The sequence below is a fragment of the Poecile atricapillus genome, chromosome 9, assembly GCF_030490865.1.
Source record: "Poecile atricapillus isolate bPoeAtr1 chromosome 9, bPoeAtr1.hap1, whole genome shotgun sequence".
Taxonomy (NCBI): domain Eukaryota; kingdom Metazoa; phylum Chordata; class Aves; order Passeriformes; family Paridae; genus Poecile; species Poecile atricapillus.
Genome location: NC_081257.1, coordinates 21,340,284 through 21,364,157, shown reverse-complemented (window position 1 = coordinate 21,364,157; position 23,874 = coordinate 21,340,284). Strand labels below are relative to the sequence as shown.

The window sequence follows — 23,874 nt, the reverse complement described above, 5'->3', positions numbered from 1 at the left end:
GAAAACTTGAATAGTACATCAGGCACTTTGTTGGAACAAAGGATGGCAGGGGTGGTGGGAATATAATTTTGTGTTTAATTGGATTTGATTAGGAAAGTTACACAGCCCATCACTCAACTTCCAGGACAGCCATAAAATGTCTTTGCCTTCCACTGAATTGCTGGCCAGGCCTCCAGGCATCCTGCTGAACACTTCAGCTCAAGGTTGCCAGTTAATGGGTAATGATAAGAACTCATCCCTTGCATTTTAATGGGTGTGACAAAAATCAGGCAGAAGTACTGCAAAAATAACTTGAAATATAGGGGAGTGATCGTATTTTAATGCCTGGTAGCTGCAGATGTTCAAATTACTGTAATGCTATTAAAATGAGTAGCTATTAATACACAAATATTTCAACGACACACAAAAGCAGAGTCAAAAAAAACAACCCTGAAATAACGACAAAACTAAAATTGCCTGTTTATTGGAATTAGCCTTCAATCACTTCTTTCTAATGGGCAAAAGGCTGCACATCTGACAGCACCACTCTCATTGCTCTCCCTCCCGAGTTCATAGATTGCTTTTATGCCTCCATCTACCTATATGTGAAATCATTTCCCCATTTTAATTTTCTTTCTCTGTGATTTCAAGATATTGTATATCAGTTTGCACTCGCTGGGCACTTAACCTTCCTATTATCATTTCCTTTCTGTGCAGTGCTCTCCAGCACAATTGCACATAATCCACTTTCTTTGATGGGTTTTGGAGCAGTCACTGCGGCCTGCTGCAGGTCCTGCCTGCTTTAGGGACATTTGCATCCACACAACACCTCTGAGGTTATTACAGAGGTGTGAACCCTTAAAGCAGACTCCATCAGAGCAAAGTGAGCCTTCCAGTGCTGCACTTTAATCCAGCCACAGAATTAATTTCCTTAATACAGACAGGGCCTCTCATTAAGCCTTCCCCTTCCGGCCCTTCCCTCCTGCTGCTCCCAACACCAGTTGTGCTCTCCGTTTATTAGCACCAGCAGCAGCTGCTCATGGAGGCAATGAAATGGGAATTTTAAGGTGCTTGGTGATTTAATCAATTGGGTTCGATGCCAAAAGAAGTGTTACCATTGAATTCAGTGAAATTGGACCAGAGCTGGGCTGGCTGCTTCTGAGAACAGAATTATTTTAAGATAATGGCTCTCAGGCCTGTGGAGAGCAGGATTATCCAAAGTGGGGACAAAATCCAGCTGGCCATGGGCACGAGGAGCATGGCTGGTGTTGGGGTCAGTGCTGGTGACCACAGCCCAGGCAAGGCAGCGAATGCAGCTTATCCTGGGGCACCACCACACCAAGGAATCTCCCCTTGGCTGGTGATACAGGCATTAAAAAAACCCAAAACCCAGTTGTTACAGCTGACCTCACTCTTGAAAGAAATGCACAATCTCTTAACTGTGCCTGCAGATCAAGGCCTCAGATTAATTGGTATCAGTGTCAGCTTAAGGAGGGAAGCATCACTTAAAAATTAGGAAGATTAAATTGACATTAAGCACTTCTCTTTAAATAAGAATCCCATAAGTATAACTGGAAAGAGTTAATTTTATACTAATTTAACTGCATCCAAAGTTTCCTGTAATTTGTGCATATATTTTTGCCATTGACACTCTTATGCCTGGAAGTGTGATTGGAAAAGGTGGGCTGCTCTAACCTCTACACCTAGAAGGACTGAAAACTAAATTTTCAACATGTTTTAAATTTATTTTTAATATTCTACTTTCTCGTGGCTGCTCCAGTTAATTGAAACTGATAGTGATTGTCAGTGGTAAGACCAGACTAATGGTCCACTGAGCCCCATTGACAAGATCTCACTTTGGCAATGTCCTAGAGATGTTTTACAAACCAAGTTCAGCTTAAGCTTGAGGTGAGTTATTTGGTATTTCTGCCAGTAGTAAGAGAAACTCTTCAAAAGCTGAAGCAGCTGGGAGAAAAGCACTGATTGATTTTTTTTCTGGAGGAATTTACGGCGTATCTGAGTCTGCTTGTTACTGGTGGTTAAATTCCCATCTAAAATTTGAAAAACTAGGTTTGTCAAAGCAGGACACAAAAGTTATATGGGCAATCCACGTGGTGAAAACACCAGCATGGAAAAATTGCTTGCAAGTAGACACAGCAACTAAATCAGAGCAGTGAGAGGGTGCAGCTAATAGGAGCAAGAGTTCAGCTGATAGTTTAGGTCTACACCAGCTGCCATCAGGATGGACAGGGTTAACCCAGGTCTTCAAAACAAATTATTAATTGGGAAGTTTAAATGTGATCTTCATGTACCTGCTTACACCTGTGCAGGGTTTTTTTCCCCACTTTAATTCTTAGGGAGCATTAATTAGACAACACTAGAGTAGAAGCATTGCTGCTCTTCACATGTAATTTCAGAGAGCTGTCGACAGTGATGTCTGAATGACAAGTGGAAATGAAAAAAAAATAAAATCATTAGCTGGAAGGAGCGTGAGACTGGCAATTAAGTTGTTATTATTGAATGTGAATATTGCAGTGGGTTCAGAAGCCCCAGATGGCAGAAGGGCAGCACAGGCTCAGGGGCTGTGTGAAAACGTTCCGGGTAACCTCAGAGAATTCAGTGTCTGCAAATTGCTTCCCTTCAGTAAGTGTGTGGTGATACTGCAGCTTTGCTGTGTTTTCTGAAATGAATACAGCAAAAGTACTTACAAACCCACTATTTCTGCATGCCTGGGCTGCTGGAAAATAAGTGAGGGGAAGAGTGGGGTTTGTCCTTTTTAACTTGTCATCTTAAAGATTAGAGTCATCTTTTCAACCTCACAATCTCATAAAGTGCCTCTCTGACAAATTTAAAATAAAAGCATCTTTTATGTGGCCTACCTTGATACCTAAGATAGGAATTTGAAGTCCTTGACTTAACTGAAATTGAAAAAAATATATTAGTTGGCCAAAGGAGTCCAAAGACGGGGCTGGGCTGGAGGTGACAAAGGACACCAGGCAAGGCAAGCTGCAGGATGCATTTTCAAAATTTGAACAGCCTCTGTGGTTGGTCAAGCATAAAAATACAGGCTATCCTTCTCCTGCTGGCCTTGCACAGCTAAAGCTGCTATTTCCATGTGGAGAGCTGTGCCACAGGTCCCCGACCTTGTCAGCTCTCCCAAGACTCGGGTGTTGTGAGTACGTGACCAGCAGAGCTCTGAGGAAGCCAAATCTGCATTTGGGGTTTTCTCCTGCCCCCTGCTCAGCCACTGCCCCACAGAGGAGCTCAGAGCCACCATGCTCCTGCCTGAGCTGGGGCTTACTGGGGAATGAAGGCTTTACCCCAGTCCTAGCTAAGGCTTTGTGCAATGATAACAGAAAGTTGATATTATCTTCTAGGCAAAAGCCCAAAGTGGAGTTTCAGAGATGTGCTGGAGTTATCAGACTGTGCTACATCAGCTCCAAACAGGCTGAGAACACCCTCCTGCTCCGTGCTAGGGCTGAGCTGGACCTTGCTGGTACAAATCTCTGTGCTCAGCCCATGGTAACTCATTAAATCCCTGTAATTCTATCATCTCTACGAGTCCCATTTGATCACACTCTACCAATTAAAAATGCATCTTGTTTTCCTGAGATAATTTATTTTTTGACATCCCTTCTTCAGACCAGTGCCACATTTCATTACAGAAGTGGCTACACTTCTGTGCTGGACATTTCTTAATTATAGACCTGCACATGCATGGAAAAGTAAGGACATCTCTTCAGGTCAGGGCTCCTACACCAGGGCTGGGTCAACAGATGCTGTGTCAAGTCTCTGCCATCCCCAGAGGAGATGTCATTGTTTCTCAGCCAGCACATTTCAATAATTCATGACACAACTGGACAGAAAGGGAAGCGGAGGTGGCAGTGACTTAAATCTTATTTGCTGAAGAAGCAAATTGTTTTCCTCACATCCTTCCTCCTTATGCCATGACAGCAAAGCATCGCCACCCTGTCCAGAACCTCTGTGTACAAAAGGACAGCCATCAAGTCATTTCTCCCTTCTGGGAAGGTCCCAGCACAGGAGGGAGCTGGAGCTGCTGCAGAGAGCCCAGAGGAGGCTCCAGGATGAGCAGAGGGATGGAGCAGCTCTGCTGGCAGGAAAGGCTGGCACAGCTGCCATTGTTCAGCCTGGACAGGAGAAGCTTTGGGCTGAGCTCAGGGTGGCCTTGCAGGGCCTGAAGGAGCTGCAGGAAACCTGGAGAGAGACAATTGCCAAGGGATGGAGGGACAGGACACAGGGAATGGCTCCCACTGCCAGAGAGCAGGGATAGACGGGATATTGGGAAGAAATTCCGGCCTTTGAGGGTGGGCAGGCCCTGGCACAGGTGCCCAGAGCAGCTGTGGCTGTCCCTGGATCCCTGGCAGTGCCCAAGGCCAGGCTGGACAGGGCTTGGAGCAGCCTGGGACAGTGGGAGGTGTCCCTGCCATGGCAGGGGAACACTGGGTGGGCTTTAAGGTCTCTTTCCGTCCAAACATTCTGTGGTGCTATGATTGCCTCTCTCACGTCAACACTTCACTGTGGCTCTGAAGACAAAGTCCCTGGCAAAATTCTACTTCAGCCGAGGCACAGGGAGCTAATGCACACTTTATTATAACACACACTTCATAGTGCTCCGGGATGCTGGAAGATAATACGGGCTCAGGAAATTTAGTACTATCTGCTACCAAAAAAATAAAAAGGGACTTAAAGGAATTCTGCTCAGCCTTAATTACACCACACAGCTCTAATGCTGAGATCAGCCAGAGCCAGATCCAATAAAACCTCCATCCGGCTCCTGCACAGCGACCTGCATGAACCTGACTCTTTCCCTGGGCTTCCAGCCCAGAAACGAGATGGAGTTTTTATTTGAGCCATAACGCCTCAACTTTCCCCGGCAGCGCATCCACCCTGAGCGGGTGGGTCCAGCGGGGCTCTCGGGGGAACCGCGGCCGCCGCCAGCGGAGCATCCCCGGCGCCGGTGGGCGCGCTGTGTCCGGAGGGGCTGGATCGGGCTGGGCCGGGCTGTGCCGGTGTATTAGCCTGTGCCGGTGTATCGGGCTGTGCCGGGCTGTGTCGGGCTGTGCCGGGCTGTCCGGCCCCGGGGCGGGGAGCAGCCGAGAGGGGCGGTGGGCGGGAGATCGCGCCGGGCCCGCCCCGCCGGCGGGAGCGCGGCCAGCGCAGCTCCAGAAGAGGCGCCGGGAGCCGCGGGAGCCGCAGGATTACGGCGCTGGCTCCGCGGGGAAGGGCAGCGCTGCGGCGGCTGGAAAGGCTCGGCTGCAGGTGGGCAACTTCGGGGAACAAAGTTGGGCAGCGGCCGAGGGGAGCGCCGAGCATCCCTCGGGGCGGCCGGGCACGGGGAGCGGGAGCCGGGGACACGGAGGCGGCTCCGCTGCCGCGGGAGAGTCCCTGTCGGGCTCGGGGGATGCAGCGCCGGGCACGGGCGCTCGCTACGTGCCGCTGCCCGCCCGGGTGATCCTCGCTGGTGGCACCTACGAGGCTCCTCGCCTGCCTGCAGGGAGCTGCTGTGCCCCCAGCCGCCTGTCCCGGGGGCGAGGGCTCCGCCAGGCGCCCGTGGCTCCCCCGAGGGCTGGGGATGCGCCCCGGCTCTGGTGCGGCTGCCGGCGTTCTGAGCCTTTGCACGGGCTTTGGGCTTTTCTCCCCGCCTAGAATTGTTCTGAGTCTGGAGTTGCTCAAGTTCTAAAGCCGGGCGGCTCTGGCTTTGCTTTTAATTAAGTGCTAATTGTCTGAAATGCGAGACGGCACGTACGGGAGCTCGCCCCCAGCTCTGATGTTGGGGATCTGGCGAATCGGTTTTGAAACAACCCCCGCACCGTGCCAGTGAAGGCTCGTGGAAAAGCTTTTCCTTTTTCCTTTCCACTGAGAATTTCGCCCTTTTTGCCCGTTCCTCGCGGCTATTCGGGTTTGAGGGAATGCTGGAGATCGCGGAACTTTGCCGTCTGCCGGGGCAGAGCAGAGCGAGCTGGCCGGGAAGTTTCAGCGGTGCCTCGGCACAGCCGCTGCCTCCGCTCCCCGCAGCAGCCTCTGCAGGGCTCTGCTGCTCCTTCTCCAGCCGCTGAGCTGCCTTCCCCCTCCTAACTTTATGTTCGAGCTTCGTACCTGGCTGGGTGCGAGCTGCTGGTGTCCCCAGCATCCTGATGTGTGACCTTGTTCCGATCCGGCGATGGTGCCTGGCTGTGCTGAACCCAAATCCAAAGCAGCGTCTTGTTGGACGCGTCGGAGGGAGATCAGCCCGTTCCTGATGGGGAATGATCCAGCAATAGCCTTGGGTGGGAACTGGTTAGTCAGGAGTGCCTTACTGGTGCCACTGCCACACGCACAGAATCATCACTGATTTTTAGCTGTCCTCAACGTGAGTGTTTCACACGAGAGGAAAGAATGTCAGTATTTTTATTGTGAGTGCAAAAATCAGAACCAAGACCTTATGAATGACAAGAAACTCTCCAAAGTATTGACTGCTGTATTTTGCAAGAAAAACTCGAACTCTAGCTTAAGCTGCACGTCAGGCTTGATCAGTGACGTATTTTGTAAATCTATATGGGAAATTATGAACAAAATACTAAAATCGGGAATGGAAATACTGAACTTGTAAGCACTGAAAGTGTGTTACTACCCCATGTGGAATTGTTCCAGAAAGTTGTTTATTATGCAAGAGACTTCCCATAGTAATGTGGCAAATGCATTTGAGGGGAATGATTGGTGAAGGTGTTTAACTCTTGCCAAAATTGGGGCTACAGAGTGCTGTGAGCTCTGTCCTGCCACGCTGGCTCTTCCCTGCTCCTCAGGGCTCCCGCAGCATCCTCGCTGCTTCTCCTTCTCTCTGTTTCTCTAGCATTGCCCTGTGCTGCAGGGGATGGATGAACTGCAGGTTTGGAGCTGGAAGCAGTGGCATTTTCTGGGAATAAAGCAGTGGGAGGTGCTGCTTGGAGCACAGGGTCTGGCAGTGGCTGTGGGGTTTTTCCAGAGTGGGTTTTGTGGGTGGCACCTCAATGAATAGAACAGGTAGGGGTTGTCTAGGTGATCTGAAGCTTGTTTCTTTTCTGTGTTAAGCAAGTTAAACCACTGGATTTTGGGGGTTTGGAGCTGTTGTGGGGTGGTGACTCCTGTAGCTCTTGGCACTCACTCAGCTCCACTGCTGGTGACCTAAGTTGGGGTCTTGTCCAGAAATCCGAGCAGGCATCCAGCTGGCTGCACACCCTGCAAATCCTGGAGCTGGATGTGAAATACAGACCTACCAAAACAACTTGTTCTTTAAACTCCTAAAGATCACGTCACCGTAGCTAAGGAGCGATGCCATGTTTTCCTGTCACTTTGCTATAATGCTTCTGTTGGAGTTTCCACCCACAAACAAATGCTTCCAACCACTTGTGCAGGGGCGGTGGTTTTGGTTGTTTGCTTTTTCCTGAGCTAGCCTCGCTGTCTTTGATGTTGTTTATGTTTATATTCTTGTGGTGTTTCTTGTGGGAATTTTCCCATTGCAATACCACAAGCACATCTTAATGTTGTTGTGATACAGCAAAGGGAGGTTTCTGCAAATAGATTCAATCTTTTTTACTCTTCTTCCTGGAAGAGGCTGAGTCTTACAAGTGACATAAGCCAGTGGCTTTATATGTATGGAAGTGATTATCAGGATTTACTTTGATACCAGAAGACACAGATTAACTGCAGTTGCAAACAAGATTTTTAGTGTATTCACAGCGGTGTGAGGAGTGTCTGAGGAGCCAGCAAGCCTGCAGGGACAGGGAAGTTGTTAGTGATGAGGAATGACTGGGGCTGGAGGTGAGCATCCCTCCTGACTTTGGATGACTTGAGAAATAATTACAAGCCTGCTCTTGGTTTGCTAGAAAATCAAGGAAAATGGGAAGTTTGCGCATCTGTAAATAAATTTTTCATCCTTCTTGGTGCTCAACTTGGAGCTGGGTCTGTCTTGTGCTGTCAGATCCATAACCTCCCATCTCATGTTGGGAAACAGGGAACAGTGGATTAGAGTCCCCTGGGATGGATGCACATTGAGCACTACTGGAGACACAAGTGATGAGAAGTGACTTTTTCAAGGGTCTTGTGTGATGCAAGCGTTGCTCGAGGTCCTGTTGTGCATGGGTGATGTCAAGATGGATTAAAGGACAGGATACTCTGAAATTGACTTTTGTTGGAAGAAGCTTAGGAACTTAATGTTTTGGTTCTTCAAAATGGAATGTGCCACAGGAACTGGCTCTGGAAATGGACTTGCCTTGGTGCTCTGTTGCTGCTGTCCTTAAAATATATCTGCAGTGACAGCAATTCTTTTCCCAGGTATTTTTGTTTGGTTGTTTTGTTTTGCAGCTCTACAGCTGAAGTTTCCCTCTCTCAGCGAAACCAGGGATAGTTCAGTCAGTGATTATCCCATCGAAAAACAGCTGGAATGCAGAAAAAATGAAATTGGAAGAGCTGTAGTTCCCTCCTGTGCCAACATCTCCACCTTTGATTTAGTGAAGCTGTTTAGAATTGTAGCCCTCTCCTCTCAGTGGAGATTTGATGGTCCACAATTGATAGGATGTGGTGTAGGGAAATGAATTACAGGGAAAAAATTAAATCATTATCAGTGATACCTTGTAATGTGTCTTAATCAGGAAAAGATTAAGTAAAGGCTGCAAGTTTGCATAAGCTGAGGAGTACTTTTCTGGTTCAGAGCTCAAAAAGCCACACAGTTCTCTTGTCCACTGACTGATGAAAACCAGATCAGAGCTGATGTCCTTTTAAACAGAAGTGTATCCAGGAGAGCACTGTTGGGGCAACAAAAGTGGGAAGGGGAAAAAAAAACCTTTGAGCTTTGACTACAGTCAAGTGAAATTTACTGTATATAGATTTTTTATTTTTTCTAATGTGCTGTCCAATACAGAGAAAATACTTGATACAGAGTGAGGGGAAGTGGCAGGAGTTCAAAAATCTTATGGATTCTCAGTCTTCTTGACTGAGTGAAGAGTGAGGGTGGTGGGCAGCTGATGAAATAATGGAGTTACTTGGTATTTAATCAGTGTAAAGTTAAAATCTGTGTGTTGAAGTTTGGTGTGAGAAAAATACCAGTTGAAATGTGGGTCATAGTGTTTATAGCACTGGCTTTAATTTTAAGGAGCAGTTAGTTTTACACCCCTAAAGTTTCACTTTTAAAATGTAATAAAGTATAATAATACTTCTTAAAATAAGTAATACTTTCATTTGGCATAACTGATGTGGGAATTTTTCCCAAATTATAACATCCAGGTATTCTTCTCATGAAAAATTAATCTGTTGATTAATGTAAAGAATAATTAACTGGCAAAGGTGTTGCACTTCCAGCTGGGGGAAGCAGCAGTGGGAGCTACTGAAGTTGTGCTCAGCCCTGGCCAATCCCACCTGCAGCTCCTGCTTTTCTGGAGAAACTCATTTAATGGGAACAGCCAGGATTTGAAACCTGGACATGTATTTTAGGTTTTTTTCTTAATCCTGATTGCACACAGGAGGAACTTTATCTGTGTTGGACTGAATCATGGGGTGTTTAAAATCTGGACTGCAGAGCTGCCAGGCTGGGGGGCTCCAGAAAACCAGACACGGCCGTGTGGGCTGTGAAAGGCTTTTTTTGAGTAAGTGCTTCAGGTAAAAGGAAGAGAAAAGCAGGGATGTTCTGGGAGGTTCTTTTTGTCAGCCAGTTCTTGGTTGCTGGAAAATACAAATAAAGCATTTCTGAGCTGCAGTTCGAGGGGGAAGCACTGGCTGTGCTGGCAAGGAGTGAATAGGTGTGAGCAGGAAAGAGCTGAAAAAAATCTTCATGCAAGGGAAATCTGACTTCCAAGACAGTGCCACCAACCTCCCTGAGAGCCTGGGGAACCTTGTGCTCCCTGATGTGCTGCAATTCCAGCAGCTGAGGATGGAGCAGGGCTCCTGCAGGCCCCTCACCAGGTGTGTGAGCAGCTGTCTCTGCTTTCCTGATCCCAGCTTATTTGCAGAACGAGTCCAGAATGGCTGAACTCCTTCAGCTGTTACAGATTAGTCCCTGCACAATGGGTCTAAATGAAGAAAACTAAATAAAGCAGGTTTTAACCCTCCTAAGTCACTTGTCTAGTGCACAAAGGAAGCTGTGGAGTCCAGAGCTGCTCTGTGTGAGTGAGGGATGATGGACACAGCACTATGGGCAGCTCTCCTACCTATTCCTATGGATCCATTCCTATATCCTGTTCCTTTGGTTTTGAGATACACAGTTGAGGAAAGACACACTTTGTACATTCAATTTTAACAGAGGAGTCAGAAATCTTGAATTTGACTGTAGTTTTGAAACAGTTGGTTTGAGCCTCATCGAAAATTTATGGTTAAATCCAGATTCCTTTTCCACCAACATTACAAGTAGTAATGAGCTACCCTGCTATTAACTATTCTAAAAATGCTCCTCTCACTATTCCTGTTTTTGTGACTGACTCTTTAAAAAAAATAAAAAATAATCCTACTGCTTTTCTAGCACTGCTGAAATCACAGTGCCATGTTCCTGATGTGGGAAGCATATTTCACTTCAATAGGCCTTGACAATTCTGAAGAGTATTACTGCTCAACATGTTCAGGCCTTTTGTGAAATGTAAAATACAATAAATTACAGCTGTTTGTAGCTGTAAACCTCCCACTGGAGTAAACTGCTGGGGAAAATCAACTGGTTTTCCACAGTCTGGCTTAATGTGAAGCATGTCCAGCATCCCTTTTGCTTGTGCTGAGGTCAGGACAGTAATTTCCAGTGTACTGCAGTACTTGACTACATAAGGAGCAATTCCTGTCTAATCCAATCCAGGGTGGATCAGTAAATGATAAATTCTGTTCAGCTTGCAAGCATACAGATTTTCATAGTTCATTTGCAGAAGGATCACGCATCTCTGCATTTGAAGACATTCCATTTGTTGAAGTTGGCATCTCTTAGCATTCCTGGTAAAATGTGCAAGATGAAAAATACTGTTCTAATGACGTATTACTGTGCAGGATTTTATAGGGAGAAACCAGCAGATTCAGCTGGTATGGTTGTGGCAGAAACCACTGTTTATTTCCCTGGATATTGCAAAATATTTTGATTTTATCCTGCCTTCTTAAAGCTCAGTGCAGTCACCTGGATGTCTGTCCATCTGTCCTGCTGCTAGAGCATGTTTGGTTTCTAAACCCATGAAAACAAGTCTGTTTTTCCCAGAGTGGGGGAGATACTTGTATTTTCTTAGGTGCTGGAGCAGATAATAGCCCTTGGTGTGGTCCTGGGTGGTGCAGTTTTCACGTCAAAAGCTCATGACTAAAATATCAGCATTCCTGTGATGACTTTTTCTTTGTTTAGGAGGAAAATTTTGGTGCCTGCTGCTGCGAGTGTGGTGCAGGTTGTTGTGTGGGCAAAGCAGAGTGGGAGGAGAGCTCTCTGCAGCACCCTGGGTTATTTATTTAACATCTCAGCCCAGTGTGTTGGTGTAGGTTGTAAATGACAATAAAAAGAAAAGGCTGTATATGCATGTTTGCTTTGCCAGGGTAATTTACAGAGCAGGGTGTAATTGGGAACATTTCTGCCAGGTCACTGCTTGACCACCAGCACCTCTTTACCTCTGAAATTTGTGTGCTCAAGGAACAGACTGCTGGACAATTAAATAATAACAGTGACTTTGTTTTTTCACTTTTTAAAAACAAATGTTCTAAAGAAACAGGATGAAGCACCATTAGCATCTACCCTGACACAGGTGCATTCCTCTCCACTGTTAAGATCAGCAGAAGACCCCAGGTTTCTATGGTTTGTAGCCCTTCAGCTGCATCAGTTGAGTATTTTAAAAACTGCTGTTTTTAGCAGTGTGCACCTCCTCTGGATAAAGATTCATTGATGCTGCAGAGTGGTTATGTTTGTGTGTGACAGGGGTGTGACAAAAAGCAGCTGTTTGCACACTGAGCTTCCCACCCCACAGAAAATGTTCTGTTGTTTTAGACTCAAGATCTCATCACTGATCCTAAAAGAAGGAAGATGTCCCTCGGTTTACTTGCCCTAATGTCATCCTGCTGAAAGTGCTAGAAGTTGGCAGGCTAAATTCATGCTGAAAACTTTAGATTTGTGTGTTGGAGTTGAATTCCCGTTTACCTGGACCTGTCTTAGCCCAGGGCTGCATTCACAGCCCCCAGGAGTTCTGTGCCATCACTGCCTACCTGCAGGGGAAATGCACTTAAATGGGTTTTTCCTTCCAGACAAGATGAGGGGCAGCAGCTGCTGAGTGTAACCCTTTCCCATTCTTGGGCTTTAACTTCTTTTTCTACTCTTGACTGAGCAGGAGTTAGCTTTTGTCCTAGAAGGAGCTAAATGAATGTAAACCAGAGTTTTACATCCTCTTCTCCCCCATTTTTGAGGGGCTGCATTCTCACTCAGCACTGTTCCTCTCATTGATTGTGTTGTCACATCTTTCCTGGTCTAAAAATGCTGTTGAAATTATAGTGGAAAAAGCAATGAAGCCTTACAGAGGACTGGCAAACCGTTTGCAGAATCAAATGCAGTTCCTGAAGTGGTTGCATACACATGGTAGTTTTCCTTTTAGTTGTGGAGCTTAATCTGTTTATAGATCTTGCAGTTTTTCAATTTCTCACTACAATTTTTGTAGCTATTTGATTTTGAATCTCACATTGACTATTTTTGCTATTGTATTGCTGAAGAAAATAAAAATTGCTATGGCCCTGGTAAAGAGCAGTGTTTCTAATGCTTTAAAAGCTGTGGTTTATAGTCTCCTCGAGCATCTCTTTCCCTGGATAAGCTTAAAATGTAAACAGAAGAGGTGTTACATGTAACAGTGCTGCTCTTCTGCGCCTGTTAAATGAAGGATAAGTAGGGTTTCCTGCTCTCTTCTCTTAGAATAAAAGATTGTGGGTTTTGCTTGGCACTTTTTTTCTGTAGCAGGTTCTTCCCTGCCAGAGATCTGTGGTTCACACACTCAAATCCCCAAATCAGAAAGTTCCAGCATTTCATCAGGTGCACTTGGAGACTGGGAAGTTGTTCTGCAGATGGGTCCTCCTGCAGAACAGCTGCAATAAGTTGGACCATGATGAGGAAATGCCCCATCCTCTTCAGAAGCACAGCCCTGGGAGCCCCTGTGGTGTTGGCTGAGCCCTGACCTGGGGTGTGACACCACTGCAGGTGGTGGTGGTGGCTTTTGGTGCCTCTCCAGAAGACACTGAGATGAAAGAAAGGACTTTTCCAAGCTTTTTTCACACTTTCTTCTACACCTGCCAAGAGGACTGGAGTGTCTCTCTCCTGTTTGTTATTCATTCAGTTCCCAGCTTGGATGGAACTTAATCAAGGCTGTTGTAAATCCTAAAGGCTTTAACCTTGTTCCTGTCCTGTCCCATGAATGCCCTTGACGAGGCCCGTGTGGGTTGATTTCCAGGTTCATTTTCAGATGAAGAACTGAGCAGCCCTCAGTAGGGGTGTTTGGTGACTGGAATGGCTGCACTGTTCATACTCATTTCTGAAGATCTGCTTTCTCAAGTGCCACCACAAAGCAGCTTCTTCATAGTCAGGCTCCACTTAGAAATGTGAAATTATCTCTGGCTCAGGAGCTGGGCTTACTGTGCCATTCCCCAAGTCATGCAGGAGAAACATCCAGGAAGACAAACATGGAACTCATCTCCTCTCCTAAACCATACCTGACTTCTGGACAGATGTTTTTGGAGAGGGGACTTGGTTTTTTTGCTTCTTATCTTGTGCAGAGGGCGGAATGACTGCTGAAGTGTCTGTCCCAAGTGTAACTTAACCTGGGCACTGTTTGCCATCACTTGCTGGATGCTCTCCAGAGGTAAGAAAGTTGAATAAGCTCCTTATCTGGAGTTAAGCAGCTTAAGGAAGTTGCAAAGCTCCACCACCTCGTGCTTCCTCCTGTTGAGCTGTTTTAACAAAGTCCTCTCTTCCTCTGCCACCTGAACATCCTGATGTTACAGATTTTGATAACCTGCAGTTATCTCCTCCTGCCTCTGTGTCACCCTGAAGGAACAAAAAGCTCCCAGACCTTTGTGTAGCTGTAGATACAGAATGAAAACAGTAAAATGTGTGACTGAGAACAGCGCTGAGGTTTGGGATTGGATCTGGAGTTTTCTCCTGTCTGTTCTCGTTGTGAGATGGACTCTTGATTACTTAATGCAAAATAGGCATCAGTTCTGATCTGAGTCATTGAATCCCTTTAAGTCCTCACCTGGTACCTGCTGCCTTTTTGAGAACCTTGGGCATTGTCATGTTAGGTGTTTCCAACATGAAGAAATATATGTATGTCTTGAACTTATAAATCCCTAGTGGCACCAGCATACTTCCCCTTGGTGTCTGAGGATGTTCTCTGTCCAGCAGAAAATTGTCTAGAGTGACATTTTTAAGAGAACCAGGCTTGGATTTTTTATTTGGAGCATACAACAACACCCTGAACATAAAAATTAATATTTTTTCCCTGCAGGTAACCTAGCAAAATAAGGAGAAGGAAAATGGTCTCCTCTATCCTGAGGCCCCTTTGCAATATTTTAGCAAAGGCCATCTTCTCCCAGCCCTTGGCTCCCTGCAGCAGGGAGAGAGGAATCAGCAGCTCCTCTGTATTTCCAGAAAAATTTGAAATGCATTGTTCCCCAGAATAAGCACTGCAGACAGTTAAGTGCCTGTAATTGTAATGCAAATTTCTTTTAATTCTAGATTGGTAAAGATCCACATTTTTCTTTTCCAAAAGGCTCAGCAGCTTGTCCAATAAGCCTAATTAAAGGTGGTAATGGACGTTCCATTCTCAGATTGATTTATTCCTATGCAAAGTGATTTGAACTGGTTAAATGGCACCTGTGAAAAGGGGCTGAGATACAGGCAAGGATGGCAGCAGAGAGCTGATGTGGTTTTCTTCCTTTCACAAGAGAAACATTAATGTTGCACTGATGGAAAACCCATTTGCTCTTTCCTTTTGTAAAGTCTAACTCACAATAAATTTACAGAGAATCCCAGAATTGTTTGGTTGGGAGGGGACCTTAAAGGTCATTCCACTCCCATCCATGGGGCAGGGACCCCTTCCACTGTCCCAGGCTGCTCCAAGCCCCATCCAGCCTGGACCTGGGCACTTCCAGGGACCCAGGGGCAGCCCCAGAAACAAAATCCCAGCAAGGCTTTGTCATCAGTTGGCAAAGCTCTGTGATTGTGTTCTTCCTCTCCACAATGTTCAATATATGGAGATCCAATTAATATCATAGGAAAGAAGTCTTGAAAGTCTCCTTTAATACTAGACTTTGAAAAAAGTCCTGTTTCTCTGATTCATTGTGGTCAGGTGAATTTAATGGTCTGCTTAGTCCAAAAAAAATAATAAAAAATAAAAAAAGCTAAAGCCTCCAAAAGCCTTTGTAGAATAAAAATTCTTTTTTATGAGTTAAAAACACACATTGCAGGCACAGCTTCAAGTACACTTGTGCTGCGTTTTTTCCTAGATGAGTTTATACTTTGTTCCTGCGCTAATGGCACCACTTCAAGCCAGGCACAATGTGTTCTTCAAGGCTCTGATTTTCACCTTCACTCTCCTGCACAATGAAGGATGCAGAGGTGTCCCAAATATTTTAGTAGCTGCAGCATCTTTCAGGCCACGTGAAAAAGCTGTGGCTACTCAAATTCTGTATTCAGCTTAGAATAACTTTTCCCTGTGAGGAAGATGAGAACCCATCCATTTGTGTTGACACACACAAATATCCATTCTTCAGAGAGTATCTTTCCTCCTGGTGATGGTAACTCCAGAAAAATGAAATGCAGAAGATCTGGAGCTCTCTGGGAACATCTGGAAAGAGTTAAGGGATGCTGGATGCTGCCCCTAGACCTGAGAGGTTTAGGAAGAAGTGTTAGGTAGGACTGTGCTTTAGCACAGAAAAATACAGATTTAGTGGTGGATTGAATTTACGTAGGACATCTCTAGTCTCTGTTTATAAAGGACCTCTGGTGTCTTCTGGCCTCTTCCTTCCTTTCCTGGCTCAAAACACGGGGCTGCTGTTAAACCACATAAACAGTTTCCAGCCTGTGCTTTAAATCAAGGTGCTAGTGGATCTTGCTAAAGGGGATAAAGCAGCTTTGTGTGCCTGTAGCCCACTGCAGAAGGGCTGAGCTCTCTGGTTCAGTGGGTTTATTGGTTTTTAAAGAATTATGAATTTAGTTTGAGGTCATTTCTGGAAAAGCACTTTCTCTTGGTCTGCAGTACACGATTAATGGTGAGAGCAACGCCAAGTGCATTAAGACATGAAGTGAACCTTGGAGATCTGAAAGAAAAACAGCATCTTCTCAGGCCTGGGGCTTGCTGCTGCTTTCCTGTTAGACATGCTGCAAAAGAATTGTTGCTCTCTGAAGGAAGGTGGTGTTTGGGAAGTGGAGCTTTTTGCTTAGTAAAGCTCCCAGTGTAACTTTTCTACAGTTGTACCTCAAACTCACTTTGGTGCCATAATTAACCTCACAACAATATTATTATCATCATCATTATGAAATTGAGTTCCTGAACCTCAAAATTTGAATTGGTGCTTTTTTCTCCATCCCCCTCCATGGGCTCTCTCTGCATCACCCTTTATGCAGAATTGTTTTCCTGCCAGGGCAGAATGCCAGGGCATTTTGTATCTTGGTGCTTTCAATACTTTACAAACCAATTAACCTCTCTCCCCATCTTCTTTTCCTTCCATGTTTTTCAGACCTTTGTCAGACAGAGATTTCCTAATTTAAATTTAGTTCCTAAGTCAAGAAATTGATTTTTTTTTTTTTAGTTCTTTAGATAGTCTTAGGTTCATCACCACTGAATGTTATCTCGGTGTAGCTCTCTGCTCCTTCCAGTTTTGTTTGGGATTTTGGTGTTTTTTTTCTTAAATCAAAGCTGTCAAACTTGCCCAGCAAAGCCAGAGGAGTCGTTATCACATCTAACCTTGTACTGATATTTAAAGAGATCTTGTTAAGTAATTCAAACACTTGGTTGTTTGTTTTTTTTTCTCCCTGAAAGTGAGGCCTCATTACATGGGAAGGATAAAAGAGGTGTTCCACAGTTGTTTGGCTAAAAAATCTGGTTCATCCTTTCCTGCTTTTGGTGGATCAGCCATATTTGCATTCATTAATCTTGGGATGGGCTGGAACATTCATCTTTCAGTGTCAGTGGAAGAAAATTCAGTGAAATTTAACCTCTAATTTCTGCCTTTTCCAAATTACAGTCTTGTGCTGAGACTCATTCTCCTGAAGACACAAGGAAAATACCCAAACAATAATAACTATAACATCCAGAGTGTACAAAACTGAGGTGAACTTCCCTTTCCATCACAGGGGTCTGGCTACTGGCCTCCTCCAGCAGTGAGTTAATGAAGCAAATGTGTATCTAATCTAATGCTGGAATTAAGTGGATTAATGAAGGGGAGCAGGGATATGGACAGCAGAACACAGAGAATGCGAGGAGTGGGAGGAGGTGGCAAGGTGTTCATTAAAATGAAAATAATAATTAAAAAAAAATATTCTGTGTTATTAATACCAATCATAAAATGGTTTGATTCTCTCGCTCTCCTGGCATGTGCACACAAATCAGCCACACTCATCCCCTGAACATCCCTAAATGGTTTTCTCACAGTCTCCTGTGGGTTTTGTTCTGCCTCCTGGTTGGGTGTTTTTTGCTCTTGCAATCTCATTTTTTGATTAATATCTGTGCTGCTGGTTTGAAATTTGGCTGAAATGCAGTATTCAAGTTCTCAGGCAATGTCTCCTAGTTTCCTTTGTAAAAAAGAAAAGAAACTTTTTCATAAAAATATTTGAGCATTTTATTCCTATTCATATGAGAGGAAACTCTCTCCGACTGAAGAACTTTTCAAGTGAAACTTCATAGACATCAATGCAGATTAAGCTGCCTTGGTCTCAAGTAAGAAGTAGAAGGGGAGAAAAAAGTGCTGAAATGGGTTCAGCTCTAACCATTCAGCTGTGACTTTGAGCTTTTCTTTCCTTTCACATCAGTGCTCTGTGCTGCAGGGGATTATTTTCCTGCATGTGACTTGGAGGGAGATAATCACAGACAGGATAGATTAAGGGTACCTGTGGCCATATCTCCCAAAGCTCAGTTCCTTGCTGAAATTGGTGAATATTTCTATCAAGCTCCTCCATTCCCAGGCTATATATATATATATTTATATTTGAAAAGAATAAGAAAAAGCTGGAAAAACTGTATATGGAATGTAAATTTCACATTTTTTCCTTTATTCCTCTTGTTTGCTTCCCTGCTTGAATCATGTATCCCATTTTTCTATCTTGCTTTATTACTTTTGGGAATTAATTGTTCTTTTGTGATTAAACAGAGAGAAAATATTTCTTTACCTGTTGCATGTTAGGCTGTAAACAAATGTGATGCTGGAGCATCAATTTTATGTCAGCTTTTGTCCTGGGAATTTCACTGAGGTTGGTCAGGAAGAAACAAAAGTGTAATATAATAATAAAATACCAAATTCACACCGTGTATAGAATCCATTTATGGGACAATCATCTGCCTTTGTGTCATGTAATATATTTATTTGTTTGAGTTTTTGATGGATTAGATTCCCTAATGTTAAAAACCCTGGATAAAACCAACCCATCCATCAGACCTCTGCAGGGCAGCTGGGAAAGGCTGTCCTGTCCTGCCTTGAGTAAATTGGCCAGAAAAGTCTGCATTAAAATGCATTATTAAAGAGTATAAAATCTGCAATCCTGGAGGCTTTTTCCATTTCAAAGCCAAGTTGAGGCCAGGTTTTTTGTGGGAAGCCCCAGTGCCGTGGTGGCATTTGGGTGGGAGAGGTGCAGGTTCTCATCCTCACATCTGTTAGGAATTCCTTTTAATTTCTGTTGGGACAAAGAAGTAACTACAATTATTTTTTTTTCCTGGAAAATTCCTGGCTAATGCAGTGCACAGATCATGTTTTAAGGTTGGACTGGGTGTTTTAAAAGATGTGATGGTGTTTGGGATATTTCTTCCTGTGTTGGGTTGGTGATAGGACAAAAACATCATTTAAATGGAATAAATTTTCTTGTAGGCACTTGAGCATTAATGAGACTTGGAAGGAGGAAAGAGAGGGTGAGAAGGAAGAGCTTTTTCTGCCATTCTGTTTAGTATACATTATTAACCTGATGCATATATATATATTTATATATTTATATCTGTCTGCAAATAGATGTGTGTGTGTATGTGTAGGTAGCAACACATTTTACTGTTTAACCTAAAAAGTCTCTCGAGTTTCTCAATCCCAAAGTGTCTAAAGGTATTCAGCACAGAATGATTTTTCTCCTATGTTGCAGTTTAAATTGTCAGTGTAAGGGAAATTTAGTGGTTTGGAAATGCTGTTTCTGTCTGCTCTGATGGAGTTTGGGTCTCCCCTTTATTGAGAGGGACCAGATGGGCTGGAGTGCTCATTCTGATGAGGATTTTTGGGACTAAGAGCAACAATAGGAAGCTCTGAAAATCAAAGTAACTTCTTAGGAGGAGTTAAACACAGGGCTGATGTAAAATTTGGTACATTTGGATGTTGATAGTATTTTTGTGTTGAATTTCACATTATTTTAAGTTGCAGGGTAATACTGTCAGCACTTTTTAAGTGGAGTGTCTGTCGCTGTTTTGTGGGGTTTAATGGGCTGTGGTTGGGTTTAGTTGTTTCATTTTAAATTTGTTTTAAATCTTGGTGTTGGGAAGGAGTTGAGGACAGGCTTCAGGTTTGTGTCAGATTTTTTGTTCTGTTTATTCAAGTGCTTGCTGGCCTGTTGTCACTTTATTCCCTGGATGCCTCAGTTCAGGATCTGCCTGAATTTTACCTCCTGGGATTTGAAGCCCATCTCATGTGTAGGATCTTGTCCTATCCTGTGATTTTGAGTAGAGATATGAGAGAGAACAGCACATTCTGGTTAAAAAAAAAACCATTTGAGGTAGACAGTTTTACAGTGGGCTGTAGCACCATTGGAAATTCAGCAGCCTGTAAATTTTTGATGAAGAGGGAACTGCTGACAAATTGCTGCAGGTGACCCTTGGCTGGAGCCAGGGCAGCCAGCGTGGATCAGCATTCCTGGGGATCCAGGGTGGGATGTGGGTGTTGATTCCAGCTGGGACACCACGAGGGGCACGGATCAGCTTCGCTCTGGCCAAGGAATATCAAAGAGGAATTATGTATGCAGTGGAAAGTGATGAGTTTTTATTGGGGCAACCGTGCAGGATGAAAGAGGCTTTTGAAGTTGTGATTTGTAGTGGATGGCACCCAAGGTGCTTGGAGAGAAATGCTGACATTGGTGCCTCACCAGAGACGGCTCTGCCTGTGTTGAGAAAGGTTCTGGAGCTGGGAATGAGGAATGGATCATAAAAGTACCCTGGGCTGATCCCAGCAGGAAAGGGGGGATTGTGCCCCTGTGCTCAGGTGAGACCCCACCTGCAGAGCTGCCCCAGCCTGGGCCCAGCACAGGAGGGAGCTGGAGCTGCTGCAGAGAGCCCAGAGGAGGCTCCAGGATGAGCAGAGGGATGGAGCAGCTCTGCTGGCAGGAAAGGCTGCCACAGCTGCCATTGTTCAGCCTGGACAGGAGAAGCTTTGGGCTGAGCTCAGGGTGGCCTTGCAGGGCCTGAAGGAGCTGCAGGAAACCTGGAGAGAGACAATTGCCAAGGGATGGAGGGACAGGACACAGGGAATGGCTCCCAGTGCCAGAGAGCAGGGATAGACGGGATATTGGGAAGGAATTCCTGCCTTTGAGGGTGGGAGGCCCTGGCACAGGTGCCCAGAGCAGCTGTGGCTGTCCCTGGATCCCTGGCAGTGCCCAAGGCCAGGCTGGACAGGGTTTGGAGCAGCCTGGGACAGTGGGAGGTGTCCCTGCTCATGGCAGGGGGATGGATGGGGATGGTCTTTATTAAGGTCTCTCCCAGCTCAAACCATTCTGATTCCAATGGTCACCCTTCTTTTCAGGGACTAAGAATTGACTGAGCAGCAGCATCTCCTCCATCCCGAGGCTCCCTGTGTTCCTGGCAGCGAGTCCTGGCACTCCTGGGGACTTTGGAACACAAATACAGACATCAGAGTCTTCCTCTTATGGAAATAAAAACCAGGTCTCACCCTTTCCCCCCACTGCAGCTGCACACGCCAGAGTTCACCCAACTTCATATTTGATTTTTCTAAAAATTCCTGCAGCTCAATTTATTTATCATAATTCTCGAGCCCTACCTTATTTTGAAGTGGTTTGTGACATGCTGTCGTGTGGGTTCACAGAATTCCTGACCTGTCTTGGGATGCCTGGTTGAAGGTGATGACCCATAAATGTTATTCAGAGGGTGTCTGGAATTGCTAACTCACAGGGGGAGAGCCTCAGGCATACAAATTACAACAACAGGGGCCTGAAAATAACAGAGGAAATACTTCATTTGTGATAGGTCACTCTTTGGGGGGGGAAAAAATAAACTTAAAAATAAAATTTCCAAGTTGATTATTGGTTTGAAATATTGTTGTTCCAAGAAAGGAAGAATTAATGGGCAGAGCACAGGTCATGTCATCAAGGGTGCATTGCCATGTTAACATTTTTGTGTTAATCACAGGGGTTTAAATGCACAAGTTTGTGCCGTCATGGGTTGGGAAGGCATTTAATAATTACTGAAGTATAGAGAAATGTATCTGTACAGAGTAATAAATGGAAATACTTAAAGTAGCAGCTGAAGTTGGCTTTTGGCAGTGAGTGGTGAATATGAATACCTACTTTTCGATTTTATTAATGCTTGTACGGAATTTTGAACTTTGTGCTAAATCTGCAAAATTCTGGGTTGCCCCAGGTAAAGAATTCTTCCCAAGACGCTGCAGCCTGAAAATATTTGGCTTTTAACATCCTTCCCTCCTGTATGTTTGGGAAGTACAATTTTGGCACTGAATGAAGGTTTTGCTTGGAGCCTGGGTGTGAGTTTGGTGTTAAGCAGGGCACACCAAGTCTGCGTGCAGATGAGATAAAGGAGATTTCCAGAGCGATTCAGTGTGTGGGTGTTTCACTGAGTAATGCAGAAAAGGGCAGTATAATCCTGATTTAATTTAATAGCTGCATTTTGAATCTGAAAAATGAATCTGCTCTAGCACCTTTACTGCACCAACACCAAAATCAGTTTCCAGGAGCTCCACATGGCGTGAGATTTGGGTCACTGTGGTGGGAATTGGCCATCAGTGTCCCTCAGGTTTTGAGCTGCTGTTGCTTCAGACTTAATATTTTTAAATCCTATCTCATAACTGATTAAATGAGTTTAAAGAGAGTCTGGTAAACATTTCCTGGAAAACTTTGGGAAGAATGCAAAGCGAGGAGTTCCCATGGGTGTCCCAGGGCTGAGCTGAGCTGTCCCCACAGGTGCTGCAGAGCACAGATGGAAAGAGGCTCTCGAGTGGTTGATGTGCAGAGTTGTGGGAGGTGATGGTCTTAGAACAGAGCAGGATTCCTGAGGATGTGACGATAAATGTCACCCCTTAATTATTTTCTTTTTGCAACTGTGCTGCTTTTGTTGAGATGGAATAACTCAGTGTGGTAAAGGCTGAGCTGAGGGTTTTGAGTGGTTGTGTGTGAGATGGCAGAAGTGCAGACAGCGAGTTCAGAAAGCTCTGCTGGGCTGTGCAGGGGCTGGGCTGCCGTGAGGAATGAGAGATAAAAAGCAGAGATGTTCTGTGACACTGTGGGGACGTGGGGAGGGTGGGCATTCCATCACTACAAATGTTCTTTGCTGCAGTGGGAGAAGGAGGGACTGGAATAAGTGCAGGCCAGGGAGGATGATGTGCAGAGCAGAACCACCTGTGTGATCCTGATCGTGTTCCAGGAGGATTCGGATCAAGGGCTGGGGATGGATGGGCTGGGGAGGCAGGGGACCGTGCTTCAGAGTCAATAAATGCAGCCAGACAGGAGAAGTCGTAATAAAACTCTCCACAGAACAGTTGCTGCTTCTTCCATATTAAGCTGTTGTAAATTAATTTTGTATAAAATGATGCTTTTAACTAGGCCTGTGCTAATGGCACGCTGGAGAGAGCTTTAATCCTGCTCAGTGCTCGGTAATGGAGAAGTTTCTGTGGCAGTTCCTTGCTGGTTTCTGTGCTTGCAGCTTGGTCAGGAGGATGTGTGTGCTGTCGGTGCCCCTGCAGGGACAGGAGGATGAGGAAGAGCCACGGGCACCTCACAGGGGTACCTGGGAAGCAGCTTCCTAATGAGATGTGCTGCCGTGGAACAGGGATCTAATGAGACCCCAAAGGAGTTGGAGCAATCACATTTTTTCCTTGGAGCACCGTTTTAAACTTATCTCAGGAGCAGGCCACAGTAGCAGGTTTTTTAACTCTGTTCTTTGTCTTGCTGCTGTAGCTTTTAACTGGTCAATCCTTTTTTTGTTTTCAGCTTTCAGGTGTAGTGGATGCATTTGTGTTTCTTTCAGAGGCGTGCAGCCACTGCTGGTCAATATTGCCTCTGTGTTTTGTTTTCCAAAGCTTTTCCAATCTCTACCATGAAATTACTCTGATATCTTACTCTCTAGATCTGCCTGGTGGATGATGTCAAATTGAATTAACTCCTTCCTTCAAATGACAAAAATCCCTTCTAAATTCTCTTCTTGAGCTGGCACCATCTCTGCTTCAGTGCAACAAAGAACAAATACCAGTTTGATTTTAGTGAGTGATTAGTGGTCAGCTGTGGCATTGCACAGTCTGGATATTTGCAGATATCTGAGTTGGATTCATCTCAACACAGACAGATCCAAGTGAACTGGGCTGTGCTGATATCAAAGCAAAATCTGGAGATTACCTGGTATTAGAGAAAGATTGGCTCGATAAATCAGGTACAAATGGAGAACAACCACAGGGCTTTAGTTCCCTTTCCTTTGGGTTTTCAAAAGCCTGGGATTGTTGCATTTTTCTAATTATTTTTTT

The 23,874-nt window shown here is 45.0% G+C and overlaps 1 protein-coding gene across 2 annotated transcripts in view; it reads left to right on the top strand.

Moving 5' to 3' along the window:
• Positions 1–5,133: 5,133 nt before the first annotated feature.
• Positions 5,134–23,874, top strand: part of LOC131582311 (contactin-3-like) — a 93,810-nt gene continuing 75,069 nt past the window's right edge. For both annotated transcript variants that reach the window (XM_058845325.1, XM_058845324.1), the window contains exon 1: positions 5,134–5,259. The gene's annotated coding sequence lies outside the window, so the exon portion shown is untranslated. The remainder of the gene's footprint in view (positions 5,260–23,874) is intronic.